General features: G+C 41.7%; 1 protein-coding gene across 6 annotated transcripts in view; it reads right to left on the bottom strand.

The window, feature by feature from the left end:
* Positions 1 to 16,064, bottom strand: part of CHD7 (chromodomain helicase DNA binding protein 7) — a 189,163-nt gene that overhangs the window by 137,617 nt on the left and 35,482 nt on the right. For 2 of the 6 annotated variants that reach the window (XM_023222343.1, XM_023222344.2), the window contains exon 2: positions 3,380 to 3,486. The exons of the other annotated variants lie outside the window; for them this stretch is intronic. The gene's annotated coding sequence lies outside the window, so the exon portion shown is untranslated. The remainder of the gene's footprint in view (positions 1 to 3,379; positions 3,487 to 16,064) is intronic. 6 annotated transcript variants of the gene reach the window in all.

Raw genomic sequence — 16,064 nt, 5'->3', positions numbered from 1 at the left:
CATGCTTCTGGCTCACATATTTTCCCTAAAAATCATTTGACTAACCAATTCTAATTTTAAGTAGTTTATACATATGAGTGTACAAGACTCTTGATACTGGGACAGCATTCTAACTTGTAGGTAAACTTCAGATTTCAGTTTGAAAAAAGATCACACTTAAGTAGTCATAAATTTCTACATTGTATCCATTTTGATCACAGACCAATATTTAAGTACACATCAAGTTAGCAAAGAGAATGTAATATAAGAAAAAGTGCATTGAGAAGACAAGCTATTACCAGACATGACATTTGTTTTGCATAATGAGAATGATGAAAATAATTTAAGTCTACCTATGAAGCTTTGAATTTTGTACTTGGTTTAATCAAAGATTACAAAAAGAAGCAGGCACCTACTCAGTTTTAAAATACAGTGTTTACCAAGGCCTAAGACTGCTGCACCCACTCATCTATATGATCTTAATGAGTTTAACTACCATAAATCAGTTGATAATAAAATTATGATCCAGATAAGGAAATCTAAATAATTAGGTTTCATCAGGGATAATACTTGCATCATACTATACCTACCCACATTTTCAAGTTTCCTCCCCCATACCTGCTGCATCTCCAAACATACCAAATTCCCTACTTTATGCCCATTTCTCAGACATGATTTGAAATGTCACTATCCCATTAAACAAATCTGAAGAATATAAATAAATGTTTGGCAAAAAAAATGTTCTGACAGACCACATATCTCAATTTTCTACTTCAAAAGCACACTCACAAGCACTCTGCTTTGGTTGGGCACCTGTCTGGAGCTCTGCGTGTTCAAATGCCAAATTTCCTCAGCCCCCAAATCCTGCCATCCTAAGACAGTGAGATAACTTATGGCAAAAGTTCTTAAATACCACTTTGTACTCAAAACTGCTTAGATCATCATATCCAAATAACTTTTACTGGCTACATACAAACTGGTTATTTAGTAGCTTTTAACCTTTCAGAATCATGTATAACACTTGAAGAATAAATCTAATTTTTCTGTTATTGACACTGGGGTCTACTTGAGGGTGGAGGGTGGGAGGAGGGAGAAGAACAGAAAAGATAACTCTTGGGTACTGGGCTTAATTCCTGGGTGATGAAATAATCTGTACAAAAAACCCCTATAAATTTATCTATGTAACAACCTTCACATGTACCCCCAAACCTAAAAGTTAAAATAAATAAACCTTGTTATCTTAATTTTGAAAGAATTCTTTTTCATTTTTACATATTTTTCTTTGAAAAAATGATACCTTGTTTAAAGGTCAACCTGTAAATATAGACTATATTTCAATATTTCTTTCATCATAAAACACTTCAATGTCCCCATTATATCTCTATAAATGTGCACAGTGTCCCCAGGTAGGCAGGCACATCAAGACCTTGCTCGTTGCAGTGGGCTGAGATAGTGCCATTGCTCTCCAGCCTGGGCGACAGAGCGAGACTCTGCCTCAAAAAAAAGAAAGACCTTGCCTTTTATATCTCTCACTTGTACCCCCAATGCCAGACACAGGGCCTTAAAATAGCTGTGGAATTAGCCATTACCTAACATCTCAGTATATCACTAACACTCCTTCCTCCTGCCACAAAAACATGGAAGAGTCAATGACTGTATGGATTCCTTAAGACTTTATTCACATAAGTAAGGGGTGGGTTTTGGATTGGGGTGGGGAATTAAAGCATCTTCCATTTCTCCACTAATACTGTACCATTCAAAAGAACTGTACACTGATGATACCTTTCCAGCTTTACAATTCCTTGTTTGTGTAGTGACCTGTTCCAGCTTTCAGAGTAGAACCTCCAAGGTAACATGGCCTGGCAAATTTCCCATCAACAGGGTCAAAGAATCCACAGTTTTTAAGCTATGCTTTTTTAGAGAGTTGCACATTTTACTTAACTGTGGAGCACAGACTGGAAGAGAAAGGTACGAGACTGGAGCCAGGAAGACAAATTCAAGGGCTCATACAGGAGTTCGGTAAAAGATGATGGTGCTACAAAGAAGGAGACAGATATACTCAAGAGAGAGACTTGTTTCTGGATGAAGGAGAGTCTGGGATGATAACGAGGGCTGTGGCTTGAGTAACTGAGCAGATGGTAAAAACCATTCACTGAAATGTGGGGAACAGGAGAGAAGCAGGATTTATTTATTTGGTATGGAAGAGAGGTATAGAAAAAAATTCACACAGAGCTCTCCAGGAGACAGTACAATATGAAAGTAGAGAGCTCAAGAGAGAATGGTGAGCTGAGATATGGCCATTTAAGTCACTGACAAATAAAAGGAAGACAAAGTTGCAGCAGATGAGGTCAACCCAAAAGCATATTTAGAATGACAAGAGAAAAGAGCAAGGACAGAATCCTGAAGAATATCAACACTCAGAGGGCAGGCAGAGGAATCAGCCAACAAGGTAGGGGCAAACACCAAGAGAAAGCTTTAATAAGGAAGTGACCAATCAGTTCAAATGCTACAGAGAAAGCAGCAAGGTAAGAAAAGTGTCCATCAGATTCAACAAGTTGGATATTAACTCTGTTAAAAGTAGTTACTATGGGCTAGGCCCAGTGGCTCATGCCTGTAATCCCAGCACTTTGGGAAGCCGAGGTGGGGGGATCACTTGAGGTCAGGAGTTCAAGATCAGCCTGGCCAACATGGGGAAACCCCATCTCTACTAAAAATACAAAAATTAGCCGGGCAGGGGTGCCACATGCCTGTTATCCCAGCTACTCGGGAGGTTGAGGTGGGAGGATCCCTTGAGCCTGGGAGGTCGAGGCTGCAATGAGCCATGATCGAGCCACTGCACTACAGCCTGGGCAACAGAGCAAGACCCTGTCTCAAAATAAATAAATAAATAAATAATAAAATAAAATGGGGATAATAATAGTATTTATTTCGGAATTATTAGGAGCATTAAGTACATTAGTATTTGTAAAGCACTTAGAACAATGTCTGCCACTTAGAAAGCACTACGTAAGCATTTGCTACATAAAATATACAATTAAACACTAACAGAAGTAGGCACGGAGGGAGAGAGGAGTAAGAAGGGGCAAAGACACAAAGCGGGAAATTAAGGAAACATCTCTGAAGAGATGAGATGGGCGAGGCAGAACCCCCTGGGACACACAGGAAGATGGGTGCAGATGGTGGAAGGAAATCAGCAGTGGATGTGCTTCTCCTCTGATGGCTACAACTGGCTCAATGAGTTACGCAGGGTGTAGTGATCATGAGGTGCTTGTGTTAAAGAAAGAATCAACAGAACACTCTGGGCCCAATGAAGGTCTGAGACTGACTCTGAACTATAACTGAACCTGCACTATAAAGAAATTTCTTTTCTCATTTGTAAAATACATATGATACCACCTACCTTTAATTCATCAGGCCAAATTAGATTGTGTGATGTAATGCACTTAACGCGGTACTTGGTAGATAATTAGCACTCAGTGTAGATGATCACACATTTCGTGTTTTAACCTGAAAAATTTAAATACACAAAATATTATACTAGGCCATGTGGCCTTGATCCAGTTACTTAACCTCTCTGATTCTTGGCGTATCTCCAGAACGGGGAAGTAGAAAGGAGGCTGAAGAGAATGGCAAAAGTCCCTTCACTCTCAGATGCTAACTTTACTAGCTTCACAATTGGAAATAAGCTAAGTATAGCTGTCCTCTTCTGAAATCCACACTTGTGGTGAAAGAAAAATATTCCAAATTTCAAGAAGCACAGATAATGGATAAAACATAATTACATAAATAAATCAAATACACGTTATGTAAATGGTTCAGTGAAGCTTCAGTTTTAAATGCAAAATTACATTTTATGGGATATTTACTACGAAACTATTAGAAATCAGAAAGTAACTGCTCCTCCCTGCAGGCAAATTAGAACCTGGTTTTGGTAGTAAATTTGTGTACTTCTGATGCCAACTGTTATAAACCATCACTTCTCAGAACGCATTCGCTTGTTCTCATTGGAGGAAATCCCCCTGCTCCCCACCTAAAGGAAGGGAAGTTGGTACTGGAATGCCTGCCAGCACCACCTCCAGGAAGATGGCTCAGGTACCTCTCAGACCCAGTCCCATAAGCCTGGAGTGTTGGTCCTAAAACAAGTCAGTCAGCTGAAGCAATTTTCTCAGAAGAGTGAAACCTCTCACTACCCTTTACTCCTAAACAGGTCTGGCAGCACACAATCTCTCCCTAATCACCAACAATATAAGCTCTCTGCCACACAACTGTAACCCTTCCATCAAAATAACAATTCAAGGGTTCAGAATGTAACTGCAAGGGCATTCTATAATGCAGATGCTTAATATATTCTTTCCATTTCCCAATTATTTGCTGAAAAAATCTGAGTGAGAAGTAACCTCCGTAATTTCTTTTTCCGATAATAAAATAGCTTAATGTCAACTGTCATCCCCAGGGATGCTGTGAGGATGACTTAACTACTTTGAATACCTAACAAAAAATATGCCTAGCAATATAAAAAATATATAAAAATTCAGCTCTCTGCTATGATCTGTCTTGATGGTACACTTTGGGATACTACTCAGAATTCCTAAGTATACAGACAGTAGAGATATCTCATTAAGAAACCACAAGAAATTTCATCTTCATCCTTGATCTTGACTTCCACAATTTTTAAAAACCTTCAGGAGAGATAACCGAACATTCCTTTAAGACATCTTCATCCCTAACAACCTGCCATCAGTACATTTCCCCACATGTGGAATCTGGAATTTAAGAACTCAAGCTGCTGGTTGGGATCCCTGTGGCTCTGAGGCCCTGGGCCATGGGCTCCTGCCCCTCTTTATCCCCAGGACTTATCGCTGTGCCTAGGATAAAGCAGGTACATGAATGCACTTGTTGAAGGAGTAAAAGATAACAGTCCTTTTAAACAAATAATCCACCAAAATTTGAATTTCTGTTCTTAATATGGAAAGGCAATTTGGAAACACTTGAATGCCAGATTTGCACATTCTGTTCTTGCTTGTCCCAAAGCTTATCTGCCCTCAATTTCACATATCTAATAGCCCTGGGCCATCTATTTCAACACAGACCTATGACTTAACATAAGCATTTTCTCTTCTTTAGTTTTTATTGACCTTTATCAAAAATTAAGTTTATAAATGTTAAAGTTTATAAAATCACCACTTCTCAAAGATTAATGATGTCCAATTGTGACATCTCTCCAACACTTTAGAACAGCTTAAAATAGTCATAGAGAAAAATGAAAAAAAAAAAAGGAATATAATGGCTGTGAAGGGATGCAGGAAAAAAAGGAGAAATTTGGGGGAAACCAGTCGTAAAAAGCCAGCTAGATCTGGCTCAAACACTCTCTTTACCTCAAGCAAATTAAAGTAGCTCTCCAGAAACTTCAGCTTCCTCATCTATGAAAATTTGCATTCCATCACCTCCACCACCTCCCTCACAAGGCTACTTTGAAGCGATTCATTTAACTGTCACAAGTGGCTATTAACAAAATGCCTTGCATATGGCAGTCGGCAAATGTCAGTTGTTCTCCCTGCCGTCTTGCACCAACCTTAATCTAGTCACCCAACTTTCCTTGCTCCCAGTTTAACCCCAAACATACGGGGTATCTCTGTAGGAGCTGATAATCTACAATACTCAAATGCTGTTATCCAAGCTCTTGTGCTGTAATAAGAATTAAACACTGCCTTTAAAAAATCACAACCACAGGAAGCCTGCTGTCTTCCTAGGCCAGAAACAGGCTGGCCGAAAGGGACAGGAAGGCTGTGAAGCAAACCCCCTGAAGAATCACCTTCCCAGATTATGAAGGGAATCCTCCTGTCATGCCTCTAGAATCTCTGAATCATTGGACATGAGGGCTAAAAGACTTGAGACCTAAGTCAACTACTTAACCTCACAGAGAAATAGTGAGAAGGCAAATGCTTTGTTCAAGGCCACCCAGCCAGTCAGTGGCAGAGCAGAGGTGAGAACCCAGGCCTGCCTCTGAGAATTATGCTTGCATGGTGCTGGGTCCTGTGTGATAAATATCCTAAATTGCTAAAAAATGTGTCCACAATATCTCCACTATGCAATAGGGTCTTCAGAGACTAGGCAACTATATTCAGATATAATTGGGAAAAACTTAACAAGCATTTGAGGCCTTACAACTTTAAAACAGTACATCCAAACACAATCTATGGAAGAAGCTTAAAGTCATAACTTGAAGCAATTCCAAACAAGGTGGCATTCTAAAAACATTCTAACTGTTGGCATTATCACTGAATGTGATGTCCCGTCTCCAAGATCACTATGTTGAAGGAAACAACATTCATTTACATAATTGCTGGCATATTAAGTCAACTATGTTTTAAATTGAGTTTTTAACTCAACTATGTTTTAAGTTGACTTCTAAGTTTTAAGTTGAGTATATTAAGTTTTTTGCTTTTAACCAGCAGAGTACTTGCTTCCCCCAAATGGCTCTGAGTAGCCTGTCTATACACAGAGATGTGCTCTCTATGCCATCATTCCTACATTCCTTCTAGATGGTGGTTAAATGTCAGTAACCATTCCATTTGAGGGAGAGGAGAAGTACATTGTGTAACTGAGGTGCAGGCTTTTTTCAAAGACCACCAGTTTTACCTAGGGGAAAAAGAAACAACTGAAAAACTACGGTTATACAGACTTGAGTATTTGGCAAACATTTCAAAAATGAACAAAATAAGCCTGTTACTTCCAAGAAAACAATTGGCAGTTTTGTTGCCAATGATAAAATAAAATGAGTATTCGAATAAAATAGGAATTTTGGAAAACCTGTATCTACCACCAAGAATTTGACAGTTCTCGGATACTTAAAGGCTTTCTGATTAGATAAGTGGTAATACTAACAAAAACAATTTTTTAAAAATGATAAAATATGCTGGCATTTGAAAGATTTATGAAACTCATTAAACCAATAATTTCCAAATTACCAATGAACAATGTTGTAAAACCATGAATGGTGAAAAGATCCATTCAAAGTGCAAGATAGACCAACAGATTTTAATGAACTCAAGCACAGAAATTTCACTCATACACTTTCAGATTCCACATTGAAATGACCTTTAAGCAGCTACCCCTTGTAGAGTTTTGATGTAGTGTCTAATTATCTAAGAAGGCTAAAAATTCCTCCCTTTTTAATCACATGTCCACATGAGACAAGATTTTCTTCACGTTCTTCAACCGAAATAACATATTATAAAAGACTGAATGTAGAAGCAGCTATGAGAATCTAGCTGTTTTCTCAAACCAGGCATTAAAGAGATTTATAAAAATAGGAAAGAATGTCACTCATTCTCAATAAACTTTTGTTTCAAAAAACAAAAGTTACGCTATTTATATTAACTTGCACTGGATTTATGTTGATTTTAAATAAACTAAATATTTTTACACTTCTCAGATTTAATTTCAAATGCAGTAATTATCCATAGATCTAACTAACATAAATCAAAGCTCTTTGGGGTTCTCATGTGAAAACCAAAGCTCTTTGGGGTTCTCATGTGAAAACCATAGCTCTAAATGATTAGCAATCTTATTATGGGTTGATAACACTGTCGAAAATACAATATGCCAGTAATTATATATTTAAAACTTATACAACACAAAACATTTTAAGCACGGCAAAAGAAATCCAAAAAAGACCTTTCAACTACAATACCCTGGACGTGAAAAGCATGACCAAAATCGTACCCATGGAGTAGAACTAGAAACTCAGTAATTTCCACTGTCTCAATCACCAAAAAAGCCACAGGCATCCTTGACAAGGCAGGGCCAGAATAAGGAGCCACAGATACTGTAATAAAGGCTTCTTAGCTAAACTGCCTGGCTTTCAAGAGAAGTTGCTGTGGGGATTGCAGAGAAGAGAAGTGGGTAAAGACCAATGTCCAAGCAGCCAGCAAATCAGATGACCAGGCCGTATCTGGTGAAGAAAAGGAAGGAAATACCTTACTTTTGCTTTGTAATTTACTATTAGAATACTTCAGCATTTCATTTGTTCTTCTCTTTTTGCAAAAAGAATGCAACATCCCTGACCCCAGTCCTATTCTGTATGAAACTACTCTGTATGAAAAGCAGGAGGACCTAAAAACTTTCATTCATGCATCTGACTTCAATAATCCCATGAAATAAGCAGAATAAATATTATCACCCTTTTACAGATAATGCAACTGAGGCTCTGAGTTTAAACAACTTCCTAGTTGAGTGGGAGAGCCACTGTCCCTAACCCATCTCCCAGCACTTGCCTGAAGCCTCTCCGACATACCACCTAAACCAGTGGTTCTCCAAACGTGGACAAGAATCGGCAGCATCAGCACCGCTGGGGAACTGGTTAGAAACGTGACTTCTCATGTCAATCCTAAATCTGAAATTCTTGGAGTAAGCCCTAGCAGTCTGCTTTACCAAGCATTTTGATGCACAAACCACCGGCCTAGAAATAATAATGCCTGAGGCAGGCACCCAACCACCAGGACTGTGGTTCTCCAACAATCTCAGTCTGCCAGAGCTCCATAACAAACTCCACAGCCTGGGTGGCTTAAACAGAAATTTATTTCTCACAGTTCTGGAGACTGGAAGTCCAAGACGAAGGTGCTGGCAAGGCAGGATTCATTCTGAGGCCTCTTATCTTGGCTTAGAGGCAGCCACCATCTCACTGTGTGCGCACTTGGCCTCTTTTTTGTTAACTGGGAGAGCCAGCTCTCTCTTCTCCTCTTCGTATAAGGCCACCAGTCCTGTCAGATCAGGATCCTACCTTATGACCACCTTAAGACCTCATGTAATCTTAATTACTTCCCTAAAGGCCCTGCGTCCAAATACAATTGCCTTGGGAATGAGGGGCTTCAACATATGAGTTTGGGTGGGAGAGAGTGACACAATTCAATCCATAAGACCAACCAGAAGGAAAATGCCCAGGCTCCATGCCAAAGCTGATGGGACCTCACTTCACAGGCCTCGACATGGAGTGACAAAGAGAAAAGGGTCCACTTGGAAAAGCAGCAGCTGCCAAGAGAATCCCAGCACTGATGAAGATCCAGGTTGCTGAGCAGGGCTCTCAGGGACTCCCACAGAAAAAGGAGGAGGGAAAGTAATTTCCCACACAGGTGCTGCTGCTGACGGTGGCAAGCATTTCCTGGACATTTACTCACATGCCAGGCCCTGTGCTAAGGCTTCAGATGCACTCGTTCGTTTAATCCTTGTTACCCTCATTAGAGGAATGGAAACTGAAACGCTCAAAGGTTAAGTAGCCTGCCAAGGGGCCACTGCTTGGCGAGCAACAGCAATGGGAATAATCCCTGAGACTGCTTTCAGAGACAGCCGTCTTAGCCTCTACTCTCTCTCTACCAGAATGGAGAAGGGCGCACAGGCTCAAGGCGATGATATTCAGTCACGGAAGGCGATCACAGAAGCTGGAGGCTCAAGAGCACAATGGTGCAGAGGACAGGCTTTAAGGAAACACAGAGGGTCAAAAACACACATGGAATGATACTTGACTTCACTGGTAATAAAAGAAAGGCACCTATCAAATTGGCAAAAGACACTAAGGTCCACAGTTGGTGAGTGCAAAAAAAACAAACAAACAAAAAAGGTAACTCGTACACCAATGAAAGGAGTGTGAACTGATATGGCCTTTCTGGGGTCAATCCAGGAACATGTGCCATATTTAAAATGAACATGGTCTGTGACCCTGTAATACCCCTTTCTAGGAATTTATCCCAATGTGCAAAGAGAGGTATATAAAAGGCTAATGATCTTTACAGTCGTGCCATTTTCAATAGTGAAACACTGAAATGAACCAACTGGCCATTGAAAGAGGACAGATAAGTGAAGTTATATGGAACAGGACACAGTTATTTGACCTAGCTGAAAAAAAATCAGAGCTCTGTGTGTTGGTATGAAAAGATCAGCCACAGTATTTTGGGAAAAAAGGAGCTGCATATCTATAATATGCTCACACTCTGCAACCTTTCTCCCATTAAAAACCTAAAAGATTAATTAAGGTACCTGAATTTATCAGGAGTGGGGGCTTTCACTTTCTACTTCATGAATGTTTTATGGCTTGAATATTTTGGAATAAGCATACTTACAATCAACCAGATGTTAGAAAAATAATTAATTGGCCGGGCGCGGTGGCTCAAGCCTGTAATCCCAGCATTTTGGGAGGCCGAGACGGGCGGATCACGAGGTCAGGAGATCGAGACCATCCTGGCTAACATGGTGAAACCCCGTCTCTACTAAAAAAAATACAAAAAACTAGCTGGGCAAGGTGGCGGGCGCCTGTAGTCCCAGCTACTCGGGAGGCTGAGGCGGGAGAATGGCGTAAACCCAGGAGGCGGAGCTTGCAGTGAGCTGAGATCCGGCCACTGCACTCCAGCCTGGGCGACAGAGCCAGACTCCGTCTCAGAAAAAAAAAAAAAAAAAAAAAAGAAAAAAAAAAAAAAGAAAAATAATTAATTACAATTTTTTTGCCTTTGTCAAACAGATCTGGTGTCCATCCAAGTTCTGCTAGCTGATAACCCTCACAAGGCCTGTTTCCTTTCAGGTAAGCAGGAAGACCTGTGGAGATGAGAAGTTCGTTGCCCGATTTTATCTCACAATGGACTCTCTGCTCTTTCACAGCACTCACTGGAGCTGAGCTTCACTGCCTGCCATTTGAGGAGGGTCCCCCAGTGCTAGAGCTCCCTGAGGGCAGCTGCAGAATGTACCCTGTACACCTTTATTACCCCCAGGGCTTTATTTATTACCCCAGGGCTCCCAGAGTGTGCAGTACAAAGGTTTGATCCACTAACAATTCATGGAGAAGACAAACTAGCTCCTAACACATTTAATCAATACTAATAATGTAAGAATGTGTCAGTCTGGGACTGATGTCCACTTCAAGAAAATTCTGAAAAAAAAAAGTTTATAAATCTCTGATCCCCCTTACATGTTCCAAATATTTTAAAGACATAAAATCAATGAATCTACCTAAATCTAACAATTGTGGAACCTCAAAATGAAAGGCGTACAAATTTTCCATATTCCTGGCTCTGGAACTTTACCAAATATTTTCAGCCTACTCATCTGAAATCATAACTTAGACTTACTTGAATCAAAAAAGGAAGTCTGCCAATCTCCAAAGCTTCCTACACTGTGGGTGACAAAAATCCTTTCCCATATCCAAATAGTGTCACGCATCACTCCGGTGTTAGTTTAGAATGCAAGAGACTACCTGTAAACATAGTCATGTGTCACCTAACGATGAGGATACTGTCTGAGAAATGTGTCGCTAAGTGATCTTATCTTTGTGCGAACATCACAGAGTGCACTTACACAAACCTAGATGGTACAGCCTCCTACACACCTAGGCAATATGATACAGCCTATTGCTCCTAGACTGCAAACCTGTGCAGCATGTTGCAGAATAGTGTAGGCAACTGCAACACAGTGGTATCTAAACACAGAAAAGGTACAGCAAAAATACAATATAAAAGATTAAAAGTGATACACTTGTATAGGGCACTTACCATGAATGAAGCTTGTAAACTAGAAGTTGCCCTGGGTGAGTCAGTGAGTGAGTGAATGGTGGGTGAGTGAATATGAAAGCCTAGGACGTTACTGCACATTGCTGTAGACTTTATAAACATTGTATACCTAGACTATAATGAATTTATGAAAAATAATTCTTCAATAAATTTATGTTTACTGTAACTTTATTTTATAGACTTTCTTTAACCTTTTGACTCTTTTACAACTCAAAAGAAGAATACATTGTAGTCATACAAAAGTATTTTCCTTCTTTATGTCTTTATTCCAAAAGCTTCTTCCTATTTTTAAATGTTTAATTTAGTTTTTACTTTCAAACTCTTTTTTCTTTTTTTTTTAAGATGGAGTCTCACTCTGTCTCCCAGGCTGGAGTGCAACGGCACAATCTTGGCTCACTGCAACCTCCGCCTCCCAGGTTCAAGAGATTCTCCTGCCTCAGCCTCCCCAGTATCTGAGATTACCACCTGCCACCACACCCAAGCTAATTTATTTTTTAGTAGAGATGGGGTTTCGCTATGTTGGCCAGGCTGGTCTCCAACTCCTGACCTCAGGTGATCCACCCAGCTTGGCCTCCCAAAGTGTTGGGATTACAGGCATGAGCCACCACGCCCGGCTTCAAACTTTCTTGCTAAAAACTAAGACAGACATACACATTAGCCTAGACCTACATAGGTTGGGATCTTCAATATCACTGTCTTCCACCTCCACATTCTGTCCCACTCTGAAGACTGGAAGGTCTTCGGAGGCCATAACAGGAATGGAACTGTCATCTCCTATGATAACAATGCCTTCTGGAATATCCCCGAAGGACCTGCCTGAAGATGTTTTACAGTTAAATCAAAAAAAAAAAAAAAAAAAGGGTAAAAGGGGTATACTCCAAAATAACAATAAAAAGTATAGTATAGCAAATACAAGAACCAGTAACATAGTTGTTTACTGTCATTATCAAATATTATGTACTGTGCATAATTTTACATGCTGTATTTTTATAAGACTAGCAGTACAGTAGGTTTGTTCATACCACCATCACCACAAACCCATGGGTAATGTGTTGCTCTATATCATGATGACTACAGTGTCACTGGACAATGGAAGTTTTCAGCTCCATTATAGTCTCATGAGACTACTGCTGTATATGTAGCCCATCGCTGACCAAAACATCATTACATGGCACATGACTGTATAATGAACCTTCAATCAGTCAACTTTCAGGGCTAGTTACTTTATATTTTTCAGCTCATGCCACCTGCCCTTCCCCCACACCCGTAAGGTTTAACTACGTAACCACCTAAGTGGCAGCATGACCAAAAAGGAAAGTAACAGTAAAGAAGCTAGGGTCATATACTGTGCCACTGCAAGGCCTGACCTATATCAATACCACAGTTACTTTCTCTCTAGATAAACAAAATACATAGCGCTAGAAATACTCTTGAAACAAAAAATGTGAAATAACTTTGTGCCCTCAGAAAAGTTCTACACAAAGTTACTGCCAGGTCTAATAACTAACCAAAGTGTTTATCTGCAGCAAACAAGTAACTAAATGGAAAACACCACAATGATAAACTATCTTTCATTTACAAGCAAGCAAATCACTATAATTCCAACTTGACAGTAAACTAATGTTATTCTAATAATTTTCTTTTCAAAGGAAATAACTCACCTTTACCAAGTGATCAAACTAAATATCACCAGTAAATGGGACAAACGAACATTACGTACCCAGATGCAATGACCTGAGGGAAGATATATCACCATTCATGCATTACTCCAGCAAAAAAAAAAAAAAAAAAAAAGGCTTAAGGTAGATGTAACATGAGGGGAAAAAATGTGTAATTTGCTGATTAGGACTGTCTCAAAGAAAACACTGTCTTTAATTTCTGAAAGCCACTATAGTATAACAGTATTTGCTACCTTGCTTACAAAGTTTCATCAGCTATACTATGCCAAAAAGTGTGCTACAGAGAACTGAAGACATTTTTCCCTGTAATGATTAGCTCCCATATAATTTTAAGCAACAAATATGTATTGTGCACCTACCATCTGTCAAACACTGTTCTAGACACTGGAGATGCATCAGTAAACATTACAGACAAGGATTCCTTCATGTAGCTTAATTAAATTCTAGTGTGGAGAGAGTCAAAATAAATAAGTAAATAACTAAAAAGTAAAACAGAAAAACCAAATCACAGCAGGAGGACAGGTTGGAGGAAGGGAGTGTAATTTTAAATTGGGTGGTGAGGGGTTGCCTCACAGGGAAGATAGTTATGTATGATCGTGAAGGAACTGAGTCAGCCCTGTAGGCCCTAAGAGGCCCTGACAGTGTCTGAGGAGGTCAGAGCAACTGTGGAGACTGAGAGGGGAACTGGTACCTGAGCATCTAAAGGACAGCAAGGACAAAATACGGTGTCCCATGAGATTCTGGATGGGGGAGGCTGGAGCAGAGGGTGCTTCTGTGAGGGCTGAGGTTTTGCCTGAAGAAGGTGGGTCACGGAAGTGTTTTCAGCAGAGGAGGGACATGATCCAACTCTGGCTCTGAGAGATGACTTTGACTGCTAACATTGGAAATAGACTGCAGGCAACACAGGCAGCAGCAGGGAGAGCAGTTGAGGAGCTACTGCAGTAACACCGCCAAGGAAAAAAGGCCGCGGAGCCGGGTGGAAGAAGTGGAGAGAAAAGGTATCAGATTCTGCATATACTCTGAAGGCAGAGCCAGAGGCTCAAATTCAACGTAGCCTGTGAAAGAGTCAAGGAGGACTCCAGGGTTTCAAATACCACAATGTGATGAAGGTTCTGAAAACATCGGTCTCTGAAAGTACTTCAACATCTGCTGTCTCATTTTGTACCAAAGTCATATGAAGTAGGCTGTAAAGGTGCAGTGTCACCACCTTTCACGAAGGAAGACACAGGGTGTGGGGACAGTTAACTGTTCTGTCCATATACATAGTGGTATTAGAAACAAAATAACAGCCTATATTTTCTAGCCCAAGTTCAGGGTTTTTTTTCCATTATACCATGTGGCTAGACGTTTTGTTCTATTTTGTTTTGTTTTTCTAAGGTAGAGTGTTGCCATATACTGGAGAAACCCTGCTCCAAGGAGTTTCAGATGGCTCCCTTGAACCAGCGGCTAACATGACTCAGTCGCGGCCCCAAAGGGAAGCTCCTCTGGCCAAGTGGAAGCCAAAAAGAGGAAGGGGCCGGGCACGGTGGCTCACGCCTGTAATCCCAGCACTTTGGGAGGCCGAAGAGGGCGGATGCCCTGAGGTCAGGAGTTTGAGACCAGCCTGGCCAACATGGTGAAAATCTGTCTCTACTAAAATACAAAAATTAGCTGGGCATGGTGGCAGGAGCCTGTAATCCCAGCTACTCGGGAGGCTGATGCAGAATCCCTTGAACCCAGCAGGCGGAGGCTGTAGTGAGGTAAGATCCGCCATTGCACTCCAGCCTGGGCGACAGACCAAGACTCCCCCCGCCAAAAAAAAGGCAGAGCCCTCTGTGTGCTGGAAAGGCCCCTCCCTGAGTTGGTGTCTGATTCTATGAGGGATACATACAATTGGAAAGCCAGCAATGGTTCATCTAGCCTTATTAATAAAAACGCACTCGAACGTTTAGCCCAAAGCTGTTAGCTCTTCACTCTCATCGGTCTCAGGAAGCAAATCGTGTCAGTGTGGCTGCTCTTATTTTTTAACATCAGCTATAAAACTCTAATGTCTTTCTCCGGTCACATTTCTCACTGATCAAGAAGAGCCATGCATTGAGCAATCCCACCAACACAAAAAACAAACCATTCGGACAGAGTATTTCTCTTTCCTATTCTTGTGGCTGCCGGCAGACTATTCCCTCCTGCCCCTCCCCACTATGGCGCCTGCGCCCTCATGCTCCAACGCATTCATTCATTCATCCACCGAGCACCTTTCTGATAGAGCTATGTCAGCAACAGGCATTACCACCCCCTTCTCCCCAGGGCAGACCTGGAACACAGATTTACAAGTGGGCTGTGGGCTACGAAGGCAAAACAGGCTGCTGAGGTCAAGTTACGGGGACCTAGCCGGGGATCCATCCAGAGAAGGCCTCCCGAGACGACCAGAGTGAGGAAGAGCGGGAGCCATGAGGGAGGGCAGGTGGCAAGCAGGGCTCCGGCTTGGAGCAGAGGGCGTGGCCTGTGCAGCACCTGAGGCCAAGAAAGGGCGGAACCAGGCCGAGAAGGAGGGGTAGTGTGGCCATTTCGAGAAGCCCAGGGGCCAGGAGGGCTGAGGGCTGAGCCAGGTGCCAGCGCTGGAGATGACCCTACAGCGGTGCGCACGGCCGCGAGGTGGCCTCACTGACTCCTGCCCACTTCGCGCCCAGTCTCAGCGTCCGGAGGCCCGGCAGTGTGGGGGCCTTCTCCCGGCCGCCATGTTGTCAGGCCAGGTGGGGCTCGGCCTTCCGGTCAGGAAGTGGCCGGAGCTCCGGGGCCCGAGCCACTGAGGCGGGCACGAGGTGAAACGAGCGCCCCGAGTGGGTGGGAGGCCACGGTGCCGGCAGCGAGGGCCTTG

The sequence above is a fragment of the Piliocolobus tephrosceles genome, chromosome 7, assembly GCF_002776525.5.
Source record: "Piliocolobus tephrosceles isolate RC106 chromosome 7, ASM277652v3, whole genome shotgun sequence".
Taxonomy (NCBI): domain Eukaryota; kingdom Metazoa; phylum Chordata; class Mammalia; order Primates; family Cercopithecidae; genus Piliocolobus; species Piliocolobus tephrosceles.
This window is presented reverse-complemented; position numbering and strand designations above follow the sequence as displayed.